The sequence below is a fragment of the Vicia villosa genome, unplaced genomic scaffold (genome assembly GCF_029867415.1).
Source record: "Vicia villosa cultivar HV-30 ecotype Madison, WI unplaced genomic scaffold, Vvil1.0 ctg.000939F_1_1, whole genome shotgun sequence".
Classification (NCBI taxonomy): Eukaryota; Viridiplantae; Streptophyta; class Magnoliopsida; order Fabales; family Fabaceae; genus Vicia; species Vicia villosa.
Window position 1 is genome coordinate 53,430 of NW_026705421.1, and position 24,107 is coordinate 77,536.

The following is a 24,107-nucleotide window of genomic DNA, read 5'->3' on the forward strand; positions in this document are numbered from 1 at the left end:
GTATCCTTGACGATGGTGGATCGGTGAGATGGGTTATCCCATGTTTGGTACCACATGCATGTAGTTGCATTGCATTAGGCTACTTGTGTTATTATAACATGAATGGAAAATTGTCCAATGTTATAATACGTGTTGATTGTGTATTTGTTGTGACTAATTGTGTTGTTGTGAATCTGATCGTAACTGTAATTGGGTGAATAATATGTGATTGATATTTTATTATCTATATCTTATAACATTGGTTAAATGTGAATGAGACTCACCCTTACTGTTGTTATTTTTCAGATTGAGGAGTAGCTTTTGTACTTGGTGAGGATTAGCTCTTCAAATATCAAATGACAAATCCACAAGGTAACATGAATTTAGGGTTTAGAATCAAAGTCATTCACAAGTTAACATCAAGTCCTCAAGTCCTACTATGGATCAACAAAGCATGGTAGAAACAAAGACTAAACCCTAAGGAGATTCATCATGTACACAATCCAAAAATGAACAAATAAAGTCACAACACATGAGTCTAAATCATAACCCTAAAAGAGATCAAGCATGTATCAAAGATATTCACACACTTATGAAAGAGACATTAAAATATTTTCAAGGATCAAGCAACTTAAAGCCCTAAAGTTTCAATCATTTAATAAGGCAAGGCAAAAAAATATTTAAATCAAACATGTTCATGGGAAACATCACTTAAACATGGTATAAGCCAAAAAATAAAATCATACTTGAGTAATAAAACATCATCGCCTCAAGATAATCATTAAAAGATTAGGTTAACAAAGTTTTAACATGACAATCATCAAGACTTAAATAAACAAAGAAAGAAGGTTATTAAGTCCTCCAATATCAAGTTACATGAATTTTAGTTAGTCCTTGGTCATATGGCAGATTTTTTAATCACATGGAATCTCCATAATTGTCCAGTCACCTGCCACATCATTAAAACCAAGTTGATTCTAAATTTTTAATTTGAAATATAATATTTAATTTTTCATAAACATTATAAATAACATTTTAATTATTAAAAAAAACCCTAAATCAAATTGTTTCTTAATGTGTGATTGTTTCTTCTTGTTGTTCATTGAAAACCCAAGATCTTCAACAACAACCTTGCTCAAAATCACTTCTTTACAAACGCCGTCGTGATTTTTAAAACAGACCACAAAAATCGCAAACTGAGTAATACATAGCTCCGTAATAACAACGCACCCCGAAGCCTTGTCAAACTACACATAAACTACTTATTTAAGACTAAAAAAGCCTTGCTCAAAATCACTTCTTTACAAACGCCACTGTGATTTTTAAAACAGACCACAGAAATCGCAAACAAAGTAATACATAACTCCGTAATAACAATGCACCCTGAAGCCTTGTCAAACTACACATAAACCACTTATTTAAGACTAAAAAAGCACTTAAAATAAAAATCCCGTTTAGATTATAACCATCCATTCATCTACACAATTCATCAAACAAGTAGAAGAAACAATCAGTTATAGTTTCATCTTACAATGAGACAAAAAAACACAGATCTAGAGCCAAGATGATAATAACACATAGCCTAAAGAAAATAAACGTATGAATGAAAATAGCTTTTTCGTTTGTCTTCATTCCACTGAACTCAAGCTATTTTCCATTTCCCGAGAACAAAAAAAACAACCCAGGTGTGAAAGTTTCCAAAACCTTGGCCACTAGGTCATGCGCTATATGGTGATATATTGATGCAACCACTCATTAATAAGTAAAACATGCTCAAAAATGCTTTTAAAAAAATAAAACAACAAAAATGGTGTCGTTGGGGCTCGAACCAGGACCCCTCGCTCACACACAAACACATAAATATCAGCGTAATAACCACTGAGGTGTAATGCCTATTCAATTAAAATACGCAAACTAAACATAATAACATAAAACAAACATTTAAATTTGAAATTTCGCGCGAACCAACTTCATTTTCAACCTCAAAATTCAACAATGGTTATCCCAAGTTTTTGCATAAAATAAAAAATGTAAATATACAGTCTCCCTCAAAATTTCACAAGGATTCCAAATATGGCCATATCATTGATTAATTCAAACTGTAACTCACAAATTTAAGCAAAAATCAGTAGAACACTAAAATTTCAAAGATAAATTAAATGGTGTATAAGATCAACCAATGCCCATTTCCATGGGGCTTTAGCTCATGGAATCAATACGAACACAGTGGTATCAAGAATGAATCAAAATGATGCTTGCAAGTATGAGTTCCAAGTATGAGAAAAGTTACTTAACGGATAGAGTTTGTTGTCCCTTTCCATGCACTTTCGAGAGTGGAAAATGATATGGTTAGCTTCCTTGGACCTCCAGGAGTGTAACGAGACCTTCACTTTGCTTTAAAATTAACTCAAACTCTCTGACCAACTCAAGTTGTAGAGATGAATATGTAGTAGTTGGTTGGATCGATTTGGATGTTTCAGAGGTCAACAAATGCATACAGTAATTCATATAAAGTATATGGATGGTGATTATGTAAAGAGTTTGTAGAAAACTTGAGTGAAAGGGAAAATTCGAAGAAATGGACTTTGGCGCTTTAATGGAGTTTCTCAAATTTCTCTATATGTTTTTCTGAGTTCCTGTCTCTGTTGGGAACTAATGTATGCCTCTCTATTTATAGAGAAGTTTGAGTTAGTTTAGAAGTGGAAGAATTGATCAGAAATGAAGTTTGTAGAAGCTTTGTTTGATTGGAAATCAAAGAGTAGTTCTAGAATGCAACATGTTTCTAATGAGGTAGCTTCACTTTCTAGGGTGGTTGCAAGCTTTAGAGAGGTTCCTTCTGAGCTTTGCGATGGAGTGCGATCATAAGAAACATCTACAAAGCTCAATGCATTGAATTTGTGATTAAAGTTATCTTTATGGAAATGACAACTTTGTCTTTCTTCCCAAAACAGCATGAATCTTGAGCAATGTCTCAAACACTTGTGTAATACACCAAAGATTTGTGTAAAACACATCTTGCTGAGATTTAGAAGTAACATAGGCATGCAAAAAAAGATCTCAAGGATTGGATTTGATTTTGACATGAAATTAGACATGGTTTTGGACCTATAATTCAGCTCTACCAGCTCTCCTTTTTGAAACTTGATGCTCAAGCAAAAGAAATTCATGCTCTTTGTACCATTGGAAAGATGAGATCACATGTTACAACTTTCATGTTGATCACTTATATTGATCCATTTTGGATCATAAATAAAATTGGCCAACAAATTTGGATGTTGGGACTAAAAAAACACTTAGAAAAATTTCTAAGTATTTGACAATTTCATAACTTTAAATCCCACTTTGTCATGATCCCCTAATCAAATGAGGAATGCTTTTGATTTCAAACTTTTCACTATGGCGTAGTATCATGTATGATCTTGAAATACAACCCTTGTTTTCCCAAAAAGACTGCTTGAGGAAGAAGTTACAATCTTGAGAAGTTGGCTACTTGAACAGTTCTTTGGGACTTAGAAATTTTTTCAATTTCTTCAATGTTGCCCTTTTTGCAAGGTACCTTAATTTTCATGATTTCTCTTGACCAAATTCATCCACCAACCATGCTTGTGTATCTAAATATATTTTATATCGTATTAAATAATTTTTTTTATTTCACAGGTCATTATCAATACAATGTCTATTTTATTTTAATCAACAATTTGTCTTGATTTAAAAGACAAAATCCTTATTTAAAATTATCAAAATTTCCTTTTTTCTTTCTTTCTTCTTCTGACAAGTCTTTTTTTTATATATAAAAGGGAGGGCCTAAGCCCAAAGGAAGAAAACTACAATGAAAGGACACGCGGGGTTGAAACCCCTAACAAATCCTGAACAAACAGATTAAATAAAGCATCTGGACAATCCTCATAAATTCGTGAACCGTTGTCACGATGGAAGTTCCATTTAGCTAAAGCGTCTGCGCATTGAATGACTTCTCTAAATACGTGAATTAAATTAACAGAGATGTCATTCTTTATCTCGTGATGAATTTGGCTAATCAATCCTTTGGAAGATCCTAAGGGAGGCCTCTTTTTTTCATGATAATTTATTACAATTGAGTTTACATAATTATTTTTCATTTTACAAATAAGTAACTCATTTTAAATCTATATATTTATATAAATACATTTTATATTAACTATTAAATATTCATTTTTCTTTCATCTCACAGGTCCTTTTTTCTCTCTTTGTATTTTAATACAATTAAATTTAAATAATTATTGTTCATTTGAAAATTAATAGCTAATTTCAAATTTAGATACATATCTAAATATTATTTATATCGTATCAAATAAATTTACCTGCGTTGTCGCACGGATATCTGGTTAGTAATACACACAAAAAGTACATGTTATTATAGATACATAAATGTCACAAATAATACACTTACTACTTTAAGAGTATAAAATTTGACCTTTTATTTTTAAAACCTTGCAACCACAACTCTATATGTTGAAAATAATTTAAACATTACACATTATTTACAAAGTAAACAAATATATTATTAAGTCACATAAAATATAAACATACATGCGAATTATACGTTTCATCATTGAATCAAGCTGTTTGCCTAAGGAACATAACATAATTACACAATTCTATTTAGGATAAATAATTATCAATTGCCAATAAAAATTGCATGATCACACTACTAATTAATAATGAGTAAAAAATTAAACGTTAAATTAGAGAAAATACAAATTCATAAATACTTACAAATAAATACATGGTGTTAGAAAACAAACTTTATTCAAATCTCTTAATTAATTTTGTATGTATGCTACAATGATGCTTGATTGATTCCTGCAAATTTAATATTATAACAATTCATACATGTCTGATTTATTTATTTCTATCCATATGTGATACATGCACCTAAATGTTAAAACAAAAGTCAAATATTAAAACGAGTTTTGAAATTGAAAATAATACTCCTTTTAAATTTTAAAGCGAATTAATTATTTTTATCAATATATCATTAATTATGTTATATTTTTAATTTATAATAAATACTCTTGTATAAATATTAAATATCTTATCTCTTAATAATAAACTTGTAACATTTTATAAATTGCGTCAATCAATTTAATATTACAACAAAAAAGTTTAATTCTCACAATCAATTTAATATTACAACAAAAAAGTTTAATTCTCACAATCTAATTAAATACTACTTTTTCGAAAATATTATATTTAAGAATCGGTAATATACACTTTCCATAGTAGTGATGACTTTCTAGTGTTGGAGTTGTACTGTTTATTATTTCTGAATTATTACGAAGCACAAATACCTCAAATTTGAACGCGACACTAACACAGCAATACTGATAATAATTTTAAAAAATAAATTAAATTAAACGTAATTACAAGTGTCGGTATATATATATATATATATATATATATATATATTTTTTTTTTCTAAAGGTGTCGGTGCTACATAGCTACTTAACCTCCATTCAATTTCCGGATCAAGCACTAGTACAAAATGATTAATATAATTTTAAAATTTACACCCAATACATTAAAAACGGGTGTAAATGAGAAATGTGGTGGCAATTTTGTAAATAAAATGTCATTTTAAGTATTATCAGGTGACAATATACACCCTATTTTCTAAAAACGGGTGTAAATTAAAAATATTACTATAATCAAATCTCAATTACTCCCTTTGAACTAAAAACAGGTGTAAATTTTTATAAACTAAAAAATTTTATTTAATTTTACAACTCAAAATATGTAATCTATATGACATATTAACAAATAATTTAAACATTAATAACAATTTAATGAGTCTAAACTTTTTAAGTTAATAAAATAATTTAAACATTATTAACAAATTAATAAGTAAATATTAACTTAGACTGAAAAAAATAATCAAACTATAGGATTGAACAAAACTCTCGGGAAACTGAACGTTGATCTAATTTCATAGCAGTGAAATGCAATGAAGCTCTTCTAAACCCAGTTTTCAACAAAACTCTTTTAAACCTAGTTTTCAACGAATTTCACCGATGAAAGCATAAATTTTATATTACATCAGGGTTTATTCTTGTCAAATCTTCCATTCTCCTTCTCCAACATTGAAACCCTAACCTTCTCTGAAACGTAGTCTTCCCAAATATTCCCTTAATCGAAATCCCAAATAACATTCAGAAAGAACAGAAAACCCTGAATTGTGAAGAACCATGGCGAAGAGTATGTTTATCCAAACGCAATCCACTCCGAATCCAGAATCTCTCATGTTTCATCCCGGTAAGCGGTTATGGATACCGGAAGAGCCGATTTCCCTAACGCTCGTTCCGCCTTGAATTCTCCTCTCGCCAAATCACTCTTCGCTATTGAATGTACTTCCCTCGTTCTATCTTCATTCCTTCTAATTCTCTCGACAATGCCCCATCCTCTTCACGTAGTAGCAGGAGTGCTATTGAGTTCACTCCCGGAGACGTACGAGAAATTACACGCTCAATTTCTCAAACGTTAAACGCAAGGAATCCAATTTAGAGTAACCGGATTGAATTTCCTCTTTTTCTGATTCAGTCATTTGATTCCTCTGCCAATTGATTATTTTTATTTTTATTTTTTCTTTAGGGTTGGAATAATGAAAGGGTTGTTATGCGGTGAAGGTTGCTGATGGTGGATGTTGTAGTTGAAGCTCAGAACTGAGTTGTGGAGGAATGTTTGGATGTTGCGATTCAGTGAAGTAGATGCATATTGTTGGGAAGTTGCGAGTTGATGTGTTGATTTTTGTTGAAATTCGCAAGTACGGGTTTCGGTTCTGATTGCGTTTTGGTGATGCTAAAAGCGGGTTGAGTTCGATTGGAAAATGGGTGAGGATGCGAAGTTTGTTGAAGGTGAAAACGAGTCCAGATGTGAAGCTCAGGAAGAATCAGGTGCGGATTACCGTGAAGTTTATTTTCTGAGTATTTTTTTAGTGAATGTATGAGTTTCTTTTGAATCTGCTCTGTGTTATATGTTTGAACTTGGTGAAGGTCGATTCGTAAAATGACTCGGTTCCGATCTTTTCCGGTTGAATTCTTGGCTCTGTTTTTTAGAGGAAACTTATGCTCCAATAAACTTCATCGAAGGCCAAGCTGTGAACCCGACATTGGAAGACGAAATCACCGAGATGGAACCTTAACCTATCATACTTTTTCTATACTAAATTAATTTCAATTATTTATATTTCACCAGATTTTGAAACCTTAACCTATTATACTTTTTCGAGCATCCACCCAAATTGAACTAAGTAATCCAAATAACATAATATCATAATAAAACATCTATAAATAACTGTTCTCGTTATATACTAATTATATGCAAACTATCTGTTGGTAAGCATTTGAAAGTGTATGCATAGAGTGCAGTGTGGACAACATTGATTTTTAAAGTTGTGACCTATAAAAAGTTTTTCTTTCTTAATTTTCCTAATTGAAATACTCACAAAGGCAAAGCATGTTATTTCTGTGTCATTCATGTATATATTTGCAACTTTATCATGCTGATGTAAGTAAGTTTCTGCACCGCTTCTGCTTGTGGCAGCCGTTTATCATATAACTGAACTTCATAAGCTCCAAAATGTTCGCAGGTGGATGCAAGCAACACTAGTTGACTTTTATATCAATGTTGTGGCCCTAGCAGTAAGTCTACATTTTATTAATCTTAGTAGCTCTAAATTTATTTCACTGACTTGGCGGATTAATATTCAAGAAGTTCTGTTTGTCCACAAATAGATTTTAAGACACTCTGTTGACATTATTATTTTTTTTGTGCTTATAACAGAAAGACTTATTCTATGAAATTGTCAATACTCCTCTCCCTGAACTTGACAATTGCAATGAGAGAACAAATAACTGAATTCCCTTAATGCAAATAACTTCTCACTTAGCTATGTAGTATTAGATAGATACATATTACTCTATTTAGAAGGTATGAAATGTAAATGATTTCCATCAATAGAAAAAAACTGGTGTTTGGTTTATTTTAAGTTTTCATTTTCAGTTGATGATAAGTTTTCACATAATAAGAAAAATGCTATCTATTTTTATTTTCACTACCGTGCCTCAAGATTTTTTAGTGGTGAGAATGACAAAATCTTGTTTCCATTCTAATGTTTTTCTAAAATCACAAAACAAGGAAATAGAATATCAAATTTAAAGTGAAAACTATTTATATTTAGTTGAGTAAAATTTAAAGATTAATATAGATTTAAGCTTTTGAAAAAGTGAGTCCTAGTAGTAACGTTTACTTGGTGACCACTGACCACGTTTTCCTTTAAAGATTAATATAGATTTAAGCTTCAGCTTAGATGTGCTTAGGAACATTGAACTGGAATTAGTTTTTTTTTAGGGTTAGGATAATTATTAATTCATGTTATCAGTCTCTTTTATTAGGTGTGTAGTTTTTCTCAGCGGCTTGTGGCTTCAATTTTTTCGTTGTTTTTATAAGCAGTAGTTTCGAAAAAATCTATACTGAAAGTTTCATACGAGTTGATACTTCGGAGTCCAAGTTTAAAATAGACAATGCACATGATTGTCTTCAAATTACGCCCATCCAAATGAGGTACTTGGAAAGTTACAGAAGAACAGTTTCTATTGAAGGTTAGCCAATTGGGATAGTTGTCACCAGGGAGTAAACCAGACCCAATGGGGGGCATTTTCTGTACAATTCACATATGCAAAAAAAAACAATTATTTGACCTCTAATATATAATCATAGAGAGTATTAAAACTATTGTGTGTGACTATTTATTGAGGTACATGCATACAAATTATTTATATTTTATATACATGATTAAATCAATGCTAACTTTGAAATGTGCATCCAATTTTGAAGGTTGTGTTTGTGTGTGGGTCAGTAAGGGAAGGAGAAAGAGAAAACATGCAAAACAATTTCTCTAAGAACGTTGGTGACGATGACTCGATGTTGAAGTCCCAATATTTGAGAATCCCTTGCAATTTTGAGTGTTAAAGCTATCCAAAATACTTTCCACAGTTTGATTTAATTGAGCTTCTGAATCGCATTTCAACCAAAGACGTTGAAGAATCTGAAGGTCTTCAAAAATGGATGATTGGCGATAGAAACTCTTATTTTGTTCATATGTGAAATCAAGACATGGAGTTCCGGCTGATGCTTGAAGTAGAAATGGGATTTTATTTGTTGGAGACAACCAAGAGTGGATAATGGAAGGAAACACTTTACGAGCGAATCCTTCATAGCCACATAGAGAGATATATCCTATGCTTTTTTATCTTACTACTGCAAAGGGAACTCTTGTTATAGCAGTGTTATTCGCATCAAGGGAGGTTAATGATTTCATTTGTTCTATATCCTCTTATAACTTGTCAATTTTTGTACATCCAGACAGAATTAGAGTTTCGACCGAGTCTGACCGAGTCTAACTTGTAGATGCTTCTTGGAAGTTCACAAAGGCCTGTACAATCTTTTAAATTTATCAACAGAATCTTTTTGAGATGTCCTATATTAGAAGAAACCGAAGTCATACGGGTTTGGCAATGCTGGCTATTTCGGAGTTTCTCTCTGTGGCTGAGAAAAATGAGAAATCTATAGCAGTTTCTTTCTATGATGTTGATCAACAAGACCATGCGGCTGATTTATTAAATCCAGAACAATCACCAATTTTGGTGCTTGAAGATCACGGAAGAATTCAGTTTAAAGGGCTTACTCAAGTAAAATTATAGTAGTTAATTTTCTGATTTGAAAAAATTGAAATTTTACACTTGGATAGCAGACAAGTAACATTGTTACATTTTTTCTTGCAGACTCCTGTGAAATTCATTGTTGAGTTTCAAAATTTATACATCACAGCATGTTCTGCACACATGGCTGCACCCAAAAAAGGATTTGAGCCTGCCCGGAGAAGCCACTTGGGATTAATTGTTCATGTCTTTGAACATAATGAAAGTGGAAATGGTCTTGTGAGCAAAATGAATTTTGTTGATATGGCAGGTAACCCTTGCTCAAATTAAAATGGTCCAGTAACCTTTGATTATTTTTCTAGCTTTTGTTGACATATCTTAAAATTTGACTAATTGTATTGCTCTTTTATTATAAGGTTATGAAGATGCTAGAAGGAAAAGTGGCGATGTTTCTGGTGTTGCTGAGAATAACAAAATTAACAAGTCAATTTATGAAAGAAGAAGAAAACTTATATATGGAGAAAGTGTTATGACTTAGTTAAAATATAATTTTTATATAATTTTTATGTGAATGATTTTATAGTACTTGAAATATTATGACTGCACATGATTTTGTATACTTTTTGGTTAATATTAAAAATATTTTGACTTAGTTAAAATATGATTTTTATGTGTATGATTTTATAGTATTTGCAATATTATGACTGAAAATGAAATATAACTAAATGGTGTATATGAAATAGGGTGTAAATAGATTTAAATATAATATAATTGTTCATTCATAAATGGCGTATTTACACCTGATTTTTATTAAAATAGGGTGTAATTAAGAACGTATCTAGATCCGATTTTTATTAAAACAGGGTGTAATTAAAACGTAATTACTCCCAATTACACCCGATTTTTATTAAAACAGGGTGTAATTAGAACGCAATTACGCTCAATTACACCCGATTTTTATTAAAACAGGGTGTAATTAAAACGCAATTACGCCCACCCGATTTTTATTAAAATAGGGTGTAATTAAAAATGTAATTACGCCCAATTACACCCGATTTTTATTAAAACAGGGTGTAATTAAAAACGTAATTACGCCAAATTACACCCGATTTTTATTAAAACAGGGTGTAATTAAAAACGTAATTACGCCCAATTACACCCGATTTTTGTTAAAATAGGGTGTAACGTATAACGTATTTACACCCGATATTTTTAAAATAGGGAGTAATTACGAACGTATTTACACCCGTTTTAAACGGGTGTAAATGCGTTAGACATTTCTCACCCTGTGGATATACACCCGATTTTTATTAAAAATAATGGGTGTAAATTTAATAAAAAACGGGTGTAAATTAACATTTTTGTACTAGTGAAGCTTCTTTGTAACTGTTTGGAATAATTTTTCCTTTTATCTATTAGGAGTATTATTATTGTGTACAAAATCTTTAAAAAGCGATATAGAAAAATTCAAACCGGATACAAGACATGACATTCACCACTATTGCGTTGACAAAATATTAAAGTTGTGAATTTTGCTTATTTAGAAGAACTATAAGTTCCAAAACATGAAGAAAAAATAAATCCCAATTTAAAAATGGGTACATGATATAACTTTGGTTGTTGTCTACTGAATTTGTAACGTTAAACTAAACGCTAAACCCCAATTTAATTTTTAATATTATTTGAGTGACGAAACTCTTGTAACTTGATACTTGAAGGAGAAATACACCTGAGCTATGATAAGTAGAAGTCAAAATTGAATTCATTACTAATATTCATAACATAACATGTGAAAGAAATAGGACAATTATAAATGTTTATACTACAAATAGCTAACAATTCAATGACAACATAAGAGGCTACCTAACCATTAAAACAACACACACAACTCTAAAATGATCAAATACGTTTGATACCTAGGCATCCATGTGGTTGAATAACCACTAATATAAAGAAAATTAAAACATTCACTTGAAACATAAGTCATCCCGTCATAAAAGTTGGATACCTTTAATTACTTGATTCAAACAAGAGTTTATTTTAATTTTTTTAAAAAAAGTTTTTATAGTCTTTGTTAAAAAAAGAATATTTTTAAAATAAAATTTAAATAAAAGTTTGATTTAAATATTCTTTTATATAATATTATTTTATGTATTTCAATATTTTGTTATAAAACTCTCAATTTTTTGGTTGAAATTTTTTTATCCTCAAAAACAAATTTAAATCTCTTAGAGATATTTTAAAAGACTGAAATAAATCAGTGTTTGAAAATATGGAGCTCTAGATATCGCTTTTAGGAGAATTAGTTGCTTAGACTCTAGAGTTGACCCGGGCTTCTTGTAAGTTGAGGACAATTTGTCTAAGACTATAAATATTGTGGATCTATGATTCTTACTAGAGATCAAGGATTCTCAAATGTTTAAAAGGTCTATAGCAAAATGACTTAATGCATGGAGGAGATGTCAAATACCAATTTTTCATGCTTGTGTTAAGAGTAAGAGTATGAGAAATTTCAACATAAGATGGTTAGCTATTTCTCTAATATTTTTAGGGAATCTCTTGTTGATCGCCCCAATTTAGTGATGTTGTTTTTATCTCCCTTTTAGTCAAGGATAATGATGCTCTTTATGTACCGTTTCTTCTTTAGGAGATTGATCGGGTGGTGGCCTAGTTGCATGGTTCTTATGGTTTTAATTTCTCCTTCTTCGAGAGATTTTGATATATTCGTAGGGACAACATAGGAGTTATGTTTGGTAAGCTCCAATGTTTTGCTTCCTTTTCTTCGGAGTTTCTCTTCCTATTTTATTACTTTAATCCCTGTGGTCGACTCACCTACTCATTTGGGTAATTTTTTGCCTATCTCTTTAAAGTATATTTTGTGAAAGCTTATGACTTAATTAGTTGAAGTTTTCTGGATTATATGCTAGTCATATTTAGTTTCAATGAGAAGTATAGATTTTAGATTAGAGTTTGTGTGTTTTCTAGTAATCTTGGTGTGAATGGTTGTCCGACCAAAGAGAATAGTATCCAAAAGGGTTGAAGCAAGAGATATTAACTCCGCTCCTAAGAGGATCTATTAACTCCGCTCCTTTTTTCTGTTGGTGGGAGAAAGTCTGAGGGGTTTATTCGGGAAAACAGTGAAGTTTAACCTATAATATAGGTTTCAAATGGGAACCTTTGACCTAGTGATTTCTCACAGTAATTATGTGGATGACACTTTTATGTCAACATATGCCTCAATGGAAAACCTTTGGCTGATTAAGGATATCCTTCGGGGGTTTATACGAGGTTTGGGTCTTCATGTTAATTTTGCAAAAAGTAGTTTTATTCAAGTTAATGTTGATATTAGTTTTTTAAGTATGAATGGGGACTTTCTCAACTATAAACAAAAGTCCCCCCGTTCAAGTATCTTGGGTTACCAATAAGAGATAATCCTCACCTTTAGGCTCTACTCGAGAGCTATTTGTTAATTTTCTCTATAGGGAGCTTTATTCCTTGGAGCATATGTCTTCCAGTTGGGAACCTTAAATGGATGTTTTAGCTCTACGAAGGAACCATAAATAAAGAGAGTTGGATAACAACTGATCTTGAACGCCGGCTCCGATCTCCATTGCAGCGTGGTAGACTTGTATTGTTAACACTCCAACGCCTAATACAGTTCAAGATTCAAGATGAATATTATGAAATCAGAGATAGAGATTATGTTCCCTCTCATTGCATGTGAATAGTTTTATATTTCTGGTTGAGTATGTAAGTATAAGAGTGCGCCTAAGAGGGGGGGTGAATTAGGTTTTCAAAAATTTAATCGGTTTTATGAGAATACTTCTAATAATTTTTGGTTAAGTGTTTGAAGGTTTTTGTAAGGTTCTTTTCTTTTCTTTGGTAATGGTGATGAAAGCGATAAAGTGCGGAAAAGTAAAGAACGCAACGATATATACTGGTTCCCCTCACAATCCGAGAGTACTCCAGTCCCCTTTCAAACACGAAAGAGATTTCACTATAGTTAGAATTATTGTACAAGCCTATGCCTACTATCTAACCTATAGGGTGATCAAAGGTTCTTAACACCTTTAAGACCAAAACAACACTAATGTGAATGAAGAACAATCCTCTTCAAACACAACACTTACTTCCAACAATCCTGGATAGTAAGGAGAAATAATTTTTGAATGATACAAGAATTTATGAAGATGAATAATATATCAATCTTGGATTGATCTTCCCTTTCAAGCATACAATTCTTTTAATGATAAACAAGTGTTCAATGGATGTATGATATGAAACTTTGATATTTGAGTGAAAGTTGTATGAACAAAGTTTCAAATAAAAATGAAGTATGGACACTTGATGAATTTTGTGAAAGATATGGACACTTGAATTGTTTGAATTATTTGAATGAAAGAGGTAAAAAATAAAATCTGAAAAATCTGAAATATATAGCCTCTAAGACACCTTTACAAATGGTTATTTTGTATGGAAGGATGCAAGAATAAAAGATGAAGAGGTACCTTTTGAAGAATGAAAAGAAATCTGAATTTTTGAAAAAAATTCACGTGGGAACCGGTTCCCTTAAAACAGAACCAGGGTTCCCTATATGTAACGTTAAAAAAATTTGAAAATTTGAACTGGGGAACCGGTTCCTAAAAAGTGGAACTCGGTTCCTGGACATGATGAACAACAAATTGCTGGGCAGAGGGAACTGGGAACCGGTTCCTCCAAACTGGAACTCGGTTCCCACATGCAAAAAACACTAAAAACTTATTTTTAAAAGCTTGAATGATTTTCTAATGTTTTGCAAATATTATGGAACATGTATGAATGTTTGAGAACACTTGTTTATGCATTAAGAGAGTTGTATATCATATACCTTAATATTTTTGATCAATGAAGTTTAAGCTCTTTTGAAATACTTGACTCTTTATGCTTTCATATGAATTGATCCATTCCTTTTGCAATTGAAATCTTGTCTTCATCAAAACCAAATTGTAGAAAGATTGTCTTCACATTCTCCCCCTTTTTGATGATGACAAATTACTTGAAATTGATAGAATGGTGATGTTTCTTTAACATTTGGATCTCCTCCCCCTAAGACAAAGCTCCCCCTTAATATGATAATTGATGCTTTGCTTGAGTCCATTCTTTTATTGAAGATTTGCATATGATAATTGATGCTTTGCTTGAGTCCATTTTTTATTGAAGATTTGCTTGCTACAAATTGTTAGAGAAACATGCAAACATACATGTGCATATCTATAGTTTATATATAATTCTTCTCCCCCTTTGTCATTAGAAAAAAGGAATGGGAAAGAAGATGAAAGATAGAAAATATCATGTATGATAATATAAATAAAAGTTAACACATAGAAATAATGATAAAAATAACATACCATAAGTCTTACAATATAGGAATTGAAACTTAATGAAACATAACATAGAAATTAAACCATAGTACAAACTAGAAATGCATAAACGAAATAGCACATTAAACGGAAAATACATGTAAATTGAAAGGAAACAAATGAAACACATAATGCTCATTCATCATCCATGCCATCAATCCCTTCATCATCTTGGCCTTGGTCACCATTATCCTCTTGATTGGGTTGGTTATGGTATTGGAGGATTTGAGCAAATTGTTGGCGAAAGAAGGCATTTTCCGCTTGTTGTTCTTGGTAGTGATTAGCAATGGTGGTTTCAATAGAGCACAATTTGTTGAAGACTATATCCAAAGTAGCTCCTCCTTCCGGAATGGGTGGTGGAACATCATCATCCTTGTAAACAAAAGTTCCGTCCAAAGCTAAGACAATACCGGTATTCTTGAGAGCGGTTTTGTCATTGATCTCACATTCCCTTGGAGTCATAGGTAAAGAAGGTTGATTCTTAAGGTTCACACCGGCAGCTTTCATGATATGTGTAATGGGTCCACTATAAGGTAAACCACCACTCAAGTGTTGAAGCCTATGCATGTGGAGCAACATTGTGACAGCCCAATTGATATGAATGTTATTCTTGACACCATAAAGCACTTGAAGTTCCACCTCATTGACACGAGAATGATTAGAATGTTTTGGGAGCAAAACATAAGCAATGATGAAATGGAGCATTCTCTCATTAACCGGAAAGTTTGATCCAAACATGTTAAACTTTGAGGGGAGAGGGTTTTGTTGAGTTACGGTAGCGGCTTGGGATGGTCGGATCATATCTAAAAAGCTTTGTGTTTTGCTAAAGCCTTCCCACTCGGGTGTATAACCGGCAACCAAAACTTGGCCGGTAGTAGGGAGTCCTAAACAATTACCAAAAGAAGCAACATCCATCCTAATAGTTTTGTTACGAACCGAAGAGGTGAGCTTAATTTCTTCTAGGTTAGATAAATCATTACCAAACACAATAGTCAAATTATCATAGAACTCCTTAACCAAATCCGGATATATTTTTCCATAATCACTAACAAAATCATAAACCCCTTGATATCTTAGTTTTTCCGGAAATATAAAACTATGAGAAGGAAAGGATTCAAGGTTACCATATTTTGAAATCAAAAGAGGCCTATTCCGAATGTTAAGCTTTGGATTCTTTGGAAGAGGTTGTTCATCAAAATCATTCCTAGCCTTTTTCTTTCCCTTTGATGCTCTTGATGAAGAAGCCATGGATGAAGCTTTTTGAAAGTTAGGGTTTGAGAAGGGGATTTTCGGATTTGATGTTGTGGAGAGTTTTGTGATATGAGTTTTGGATGTGTGAGAGTATATATAAGGGTTTAGATGAGTGGGTTTTAATTTTGGTGGAACAAAAGCTTGATTTAGTGGAGTTTTAATGGTAGTGGATGAAGGTTTAAGAGGATGAATATTGTAGTCAAGAAGGAGATGAATGAGTTGGTCAAAGTTGTTGGAGAGAGGTTGAATGAAATGAATGAGAATGAGTTATGAGATGGAGTGAATAAATTCAAATAAAAGACAAGTTATGACACATAGAGAAAAGAGAAGGGAACATAAAAGTAGAGTTATGACATATAGAAAAGAGAGAAAATGTCACATTTTTGAACAATGTATCATAAAAGAGGAAACAAACAAAAATCACATGTTTGAATAAAACAAAAATAAAAAAGTAAAAGAAGTGAGGATGTTGCGCAGGAACCGGTTCCTCCTTTTGGGAACCCGGGTTCCAGCCCTTAACAAGGAATAAAAATTGGCAGACGAACCTAGGAACCGGTTCCCCCTTTTGGGAACCCGGGTTCCTTAACCAAAAAAGCTAAAAAATGCATAGAAAGAAGCATTTTACACATAGAAAATCATAGACATTATTGCTAGTATATATATAAAAAATATTAATCATATGTGTACCTTTGTTTTACCAAATGAATAATCATATATCTTTTTCATCTAAAATTCCAAGTTCTCGCCGAATTTTGTAAAAAGGTTCTTTTGCGAGTGGCTTGGTGAAGATATCCGCAAGTTGGTTATGAGTATCCACAAATGTTACTTCGACATCTCCTTGAAGGACATGGTCTCTGAGAAAGTGATGTCGAATGTCTATGTGTTTGGTTCTAGAATGCATGACCGGATTTTTTGTAATATTAATTGCACTTGTGTTGTCGCATCGAAGAGGAATGCATCCGAGATCAAGTCCGTAGTCACGAAGTTGTTGCTTAAGCCAAAGAATTTGTTCACAACAACTACCCGCTGCTATGTATTCCGCTTCGGTCGTGCTAAGAGCAACACATGCTTGTTTTTTACAAGCCCATGATACTAATGCATTTCCAAGAATGTGACAAGTACCACTTGTGCTTTTACGATCAGTTTTACATCCTGCATAATCCGCGTCAGAATAACCAATTAAATTGCAAACACTACCTTTTGGATACCGTAAGCCAACATTGGTTGTTCCTTTGAGATACTTCATGATCCTTTTAACCGCCATAAGATGTGATTCCTTTGGATTTGCTTGGAAGCGAGCACAAAGACAAACACTAAACATTATGTCAGGACGGGTTGCCGTCAAATACAATAAAGAACCAATCATACCTCGATACTTAGTGATATCAATTGGAGTACCGGATTCATCTTGATCAACATATGTACCAGAGCCCATTGGAGTATTCATTGCTTTACAATTGTCCATATCAAACTTCTTCAAAAGTTCTTTACAATATTTGGATTGATTGATAAAGATTCCATCTTTGAGTTGCTTAATTTGTAGTCCAAGAAAGTAGTTCATCTTTCCCATCATAGACATCTCGAATTCTCCTTGCATCATCAATGAGAATTCCTCACACATTTCTTTGTTAGTCGATCCAAAAATGATATCATCAACATAGACTTGAACCAATAAAGTGTTACTCTTGATTTTCTTAATGAACAAAGTTTTATCAACCTTACCCTTTTCGAAACCCTTTTCACACAAAAAATTGCTAAGTCTATCATACCATGCTCTAGGTGCTTGCTTTAATCCATAAAGAGCCTTTCTCAACTTAAAGACATGTGAGGGATTCTTGAAGTCTTCAAATCCCGGAGGTTGTTTGACATAGACTTCTTCATTGATGTAGCCATTCAAGAATGCGCTCTTGACATCCATTTGATAAAGCTGAAAATTTAATGAACATGCATAAGCAAGTAAAAGACGAATAGCTTCTAACCTTGCAACTGGAGCAAATGTTTCTTCAAAGTCGATTCCTTCTTCTTGATTGTAACCTTGGGCCACCAATCTTGCTTTGTTTCGAACAATTATACCATTCTCATCAAGTTTGTTCTTAAACACCCATCGAGTACCTATGATGTGTTTATTATTCGGTCTAGGAACGAGTTCCCAAACTTGATTTCTCTCGAATTGATTTAATTCTTCTTGCATTGCATTTATCCATTGATCGTCTCCTAAGGCTTCATCAACTTTGGAAGGTTCAATTTGAGAAACAAAAGCCATGTGTAAGCAAGCATCTTTGAGATTTAATCTTGTTGCAACTCCTTGGCTAATATCACCAATAACTTTATCAATAGGATGATCTCTATGAGTTCTCCATTCTTTTGGTAGATCATTGGTGTTAGATTCTTGTTGTACACTTTTTTGTTGAACACTTTCTTGTTGAACTTCCGGTGCCTTCACAATTATATCATTTGAAAGTTCTTCCGGTGCCTTCACAATTGTATCATTTGAAAGTTCTTCCGGGGGTAAATCTAAAGGATCATCATCATCACAAGCAACTATTTCCTCTTTGGAAGTGTTAGTCTCATCAAAAGATACATGCATGGATTCTTCAATAGTTAAAGTTCTTTTATTATAAATTCTATATGCTTTACTAGAAAGAGAATAACCAAGAAATATACCTTCGTCGGATTTCTCATCAAACTTACCAAGATTGTCTTTGTCATTGTTTAGAACAAAGCACTTGCATCCAAAAATGTGAAAGTGAGCAATGTTTGGCTTTCTTCCTTTGAAGAGTTCATATGGAGTCTTTTTTAAGATAGGTCTAATGATTACTCGATTTCCAACATAACATGCCGTACTAACCGCATCCGCCCAAAAATATTTAGGAAGATTTGCATCACTAAGCATTGTTCTTGCAAGTTCCACTAGAAACCTATTTTTCCTTTCAACTACTCCATTTTGTTGTGGAGTTCTTGGTGCAGAAAAATTATGAGAGATACCATGTTCTTCACAAAATTCTTCAAACGATGCATTTTGAAACTCTCCACCATGATCACTTCTTATGGATACAATCTTTAATGACTTTTCATTTTGGATTTGTTTTGCATACTTCTTAAAGGCTCTAAAAGCATCACTTTTCTGCACAAGAAACAAAGTCCAAGAATATCTAGAATAGTCATCAACAATAACTAAAGCGTATACATTACCTCCGAAGCTTCTTGTCCTTGATGGACCAAATAGATCCATATGCAACAATTGAAGTGGTCTTGTTGTAGTCACCACATTCTTTGGTTTGAAAGATGATTTGGTTTGCTTTCCCTTTTGACATGCATCACATAATTTATCTTTGACAAACTTTATCTTAGGTAGGCCAATAACAAGATCATGTTTGGTTAATTTATTTAAATGATCCATATGAATATGGGCTGCTCTTTTATGCCATAACCATGATTCATTATTGTTTACCAAAAGACATTTTACTTTCAAAGATAAATCATTTAAAGAAATCATAAAAATGTTATTAATTCTTGTACCTTTGAGTTTTACCTCATTGGTGACTTCATCGATGATCAAGCATTCTTCCTTAGTGAATTTGATCTTGAAGCCTTTGTCACAAAGTTGGCTAATGCTTAGAAGATTATGCTTTAGTCCTTCAACATAAAGAACATCTTCAATGGATGTGAAAGGTGGTGCACCAACTTTGCCTTTGCCAAGAATTCTTCCCTTATTGTTGTCTCCATAAGTGACAAAACCCTTGGCCTTTATCCTTAGATCTGAAAATTGGTTTAAATCACCCGTCATATGCTTTGAACAACCACTATCTAGATACCATAGGTTTGAAGTGGTCTTCAAGCATACCTACAAAACAAATTAAGTTTTGTTAGGTACCCAAATGGCTTTGGGTCCATCATAGTTAGTTCCTTTCTTCACCCATACATAATGTCCACTAGGAACACTAAAGTTCCTTACATAACAAGCATTGGGTGTGTGACCAATAATACCACAATAAAAACAAGTAGGTTCAAAGTTACTTCTATATCTAGGAGGATAAGATTTCTTCTTAATAAAGTTCTTCCTTTTAGGATAATGTTGCATTACTTTAGGCTTGATCACTTTCTCTTGAATTGGTTGGTTACTATCTTTGACAAAGATAGTCTTGTTGGATGTTGGTTTATCAAATTTAGAGAAACCAAGTCCGCTCTTATCATTGGAGTATCTTTGTGTGCTAAGAACATTTTCCAATCCAATTTGCCCTTTTTCATATCTTTCTAAAACACGTTTTAATTGGACAATTTGGAAGGAAAGTGATTCACAATTCTTGCATGCAATATTATCTTCTTGAACACTAATCATTTTTTCTTTGTCATTTTTATGTTCTTCTTCAATTATCTTAACCTTCTCTTCTAAAGATGATATTATCTTCTTTTGAGATGAGATAGTTTTATAGAGAATTTTACACTCATTTAACAATTCATTTATTGCATCTTGTGAACCATTATTAAAAAGAGAATCATCGTAACTAACCTCGCCTTCTTCATCATCGGAGTGGTGTGATGCCATCAATGCTAGATTTGCACTTTCGTCACTATCGGAGTCCGATGAAGAACTTACTTCATTATCTTCCCATGCTATGTAGGCCCTTTTCTTTTTGAATTCCTTCTTGCCTTTGAATCCATTCTTCTTAGAAAGTTTTGGACACTCCGGCTTTATGTGTCCTTGTTTCCCACATTCATAGCATGTTACTTCTTGTGATGAAGTGGATGCTTCTTTATCCTTATGCTTTGAGAATTTCTTCCTTTTGACAAAGTTAGCATTATCAATATTATTTTTATTACCAAAAAATTTGCCTAACCTTTTTACAAGAAGCAAGAAGTTTTCATCTTCATCCGATGCATCTTTCATTTTGCTTTCTTTTGAATCTACTTTTAATGCAATGCCTTTGGATTTCTTCTCTAAGTTCTCATGCTTTTCCAATCTTCCAAGTTCTGTCTCATATTCTTGAAGTTTTCCAAATAGTGTTGCGGAAGTAAGTTTTGATAAATTCTTCTTTTCGGATATCGCCGTCACTTTTGGTTGCCACTCCCTTGTCAAAGATCTGAGCACTTTAAGATTAAGTTCTTCGGTAGTAAGAGTCTTACCAAGTGCCTTCAAGTGATTTGTCAAATGTACGAATCGTTTTTGCAAATCGAGAATAGTTTCTCCAGGCTTCATTCTAAACAGTTCGTACTCTTGGCTTAAAGTATTCAATCTTGATCTTTTAACTTCAGCGGTACCTTCATGAGTTTCTACAAGAGTATCCCAAATTTCCTTTGATGTTGTACATGTTGATACTCGGAAGAATTCATCCATACTAAGAGCACCATGAAGAAGACTGATCGCCTTTTTGTCAGCAAGAACCCTTTTTCTATCATTATCATCCCATGACGCTTTAGGTTTCTCCGATCCAACACCATTAACGACCGTTGTAGGAACATGAGGACCTTGTAGGACAGCCTCCCAAACTTCTTCTTCTTGTGCTTCTAGATGAGCCTTCATTTGGATTTTCCAAAAGTCAAAATATTCACCACAAAACAATGGAGGCTTGTTGTTAAAACCACCATCTTTGAAAACCGGTCTTTGATTTACGGAAGCCATTCTGGATCTTTAGGAACAAGTTACCTATAATTTGCTTTGATACCAAATGTAAGTATAAGAGTGCGCCTAAGAGGGGGGGTGAATTAGGTTTTCAAAAATTTAATCGGTTTTATGAGAATACTTCTAATAATTTTTGGTTAAGTGTTTGAAGGTTTTTGTAAGGTTCTTTTCTTTTCTTTGGTAATGGTGATGAAAGCGATAAAGTGCGGAAAAGTAAAGAACGCAACGATATATACTGGTTCCCCTCACAATCCGAGAGTACTCCAGTCCCCTTTCAAACACGAAAGAGATTTCACTATAGTTAGAATTATTGTACAAGCCTATGCCTACTATCTAACCTATAGGGTGATCAAAGGTTCTTAACACCTTTAAGACCAAAACAACACTAATGTGAATGAAGAACAATCCTCTTCAAACACAACACTTACTTCCAACAATCCTGGATAGTAAGGAGAAATAATTTTTGAATGATACAAGAATTTATGAAGATGAATAATATATCAATCTTGGATTGATCTTCCCTTTCAAGCATACAATTCTTTTAATGATAAACAAGTGTTCAATGGATGTATGATATGAAACTTTGATATTTGAGTGAAAGTTGTATGAACAAAGTTTCAAATAAAAATGAAGTATGGACACTTGATGAATTTTGTGAAAGATATGGACACTTGAATTGTTTGAATTATTTGAATGAAAGAGGTAAAAAATAAAATCTGAAAAATCTGAAATATAGCCTCTAAGACACCTTTACAAATGGTTATTTTGTATGGAAGGATGCAAGAATAAAAGATGAAGAGGTACCTTTTGAAGAATGAAAAGAAATCTGAATTTTTGAAAAAATTCACGTGGGAACCGGTTCCCTTAAAACAGAACCCGGGTTCCCTATATGTAACGTTAAAAAAATTTGAAAATTTGAACTGGGGAACCGGTTCCTAAAAAGTGGAACTCGGTTCCTGGACATGATGAACAACAAATTGCTGGGCAGAGGGAACTGAGAACCGGTTCCTCCAAACTGGAACTCGGTTCCCACATGCAAAAAACACTAAAAACTTATTTTTAAAAGCTTGAATGATTTTCTAATGTTTTGCAAATATTATGGAACATGTATGAATGTTTGAGAACACTTGTTTATGCATTAAGAGAGTTGTATATCATATACCTTAATATTTTTGATCAATGAAGTTTAAGCTCTTTTGAAATACTTGAATCTTTATGCTTTCATATGAATTGATCCATTCCTTTTGCAATTGAAATCTTGTCTTCATCAAAACCAAATTGTAGAAAGATTGTCTTCACAGAGTAGAGTGGCCTTTAGATGGATTGGGCCTTAGTCGATTGGGCTTTTTGGCCGGGCCAAAGCAGTTTCCCCCGAGGCTTTGTCGGGCACTAAAAGGGTCGATGAAAGCCTTAAGTATCACTGGTCGGCTTCCATGTCATAGCCCTATATGAGATAGAACTGAATTGCTTCAGATCAATTTTAGAAAAGTAATGGGGGAATTGGCGCATTTAACGTAGTTTCATCATTAAGACGCTACATCACCTATTCCTGACATATGAGATGATGTGACCGGCTAAGGAGTTGTGCAGTTCATAGAGTGCTTGAGTGCCCTTGAGTTTGGCATGTTTCCCTAAATGGAGTTTTACCTGTCGATCTTGTGATCTATATTTATAGTTGGTTTTTATCCTTCTGATACATTTGCTTATAAATAGGGCGACTTAAAAATTTGTGAGGCTTTCACAACCTTTTAGCTTTCAAACTATCAGTTACTTTCCCAAATAAATATTTTCGTTCTTTTTTCCTAATGATATCACTAGGAGTGGTTCATAGCTTTGCTTAAAGCTTTTCTTTTTTTCATTCCTACTACTTCATCAATCTTTTTCAACCAGGTACCCTTCTGACTCAATATTTTTCCTTCAGCATTTCTTGTTTTTTGTTACGATGAGTGACAACACTTTCAATTTAGTGAGTGATTATGAAGTGGAAACTTTATCTAGATCATGTAATAATACTTTGACCTCTACTATGCGTCACAAAGGATCGTTCACCAGCCAAAGGTAGGATCCCTGTCCTTTCCCTCGAGGTTTGGCTCTAACCAAGGTGGACATCTCTAGGCTCCATCACTTACGCTATGTGTTTGGGTAGATCCGAGGAGGGGGTGC

The 24,107-nt window shown here is 33.0% G+C and overlaps 1 long non-coding RNA gene across 1 annotated transcript; it reads left to right on the forward strand.

Moving 5' to 3' along the window:
* Window positions 1-6,436: 6,436 nt before the first annotated feature.
* Window positions 6,437-8,125, forward strand: LOC131632395 (uncharacterized). Its single transcript, XR_009292995.1, has 3 exons — window positions 6,437-6,520; window positions 6,607-6,908; window positions 7,604-8,125. It is a non-coding gene; the product is annotated as an uncharacterized LOC131632395 (long non-coding RNA).
* The last annotated feature ends 15,982 nt before the right edge of the window (window positions 8,126-24,107 follow it).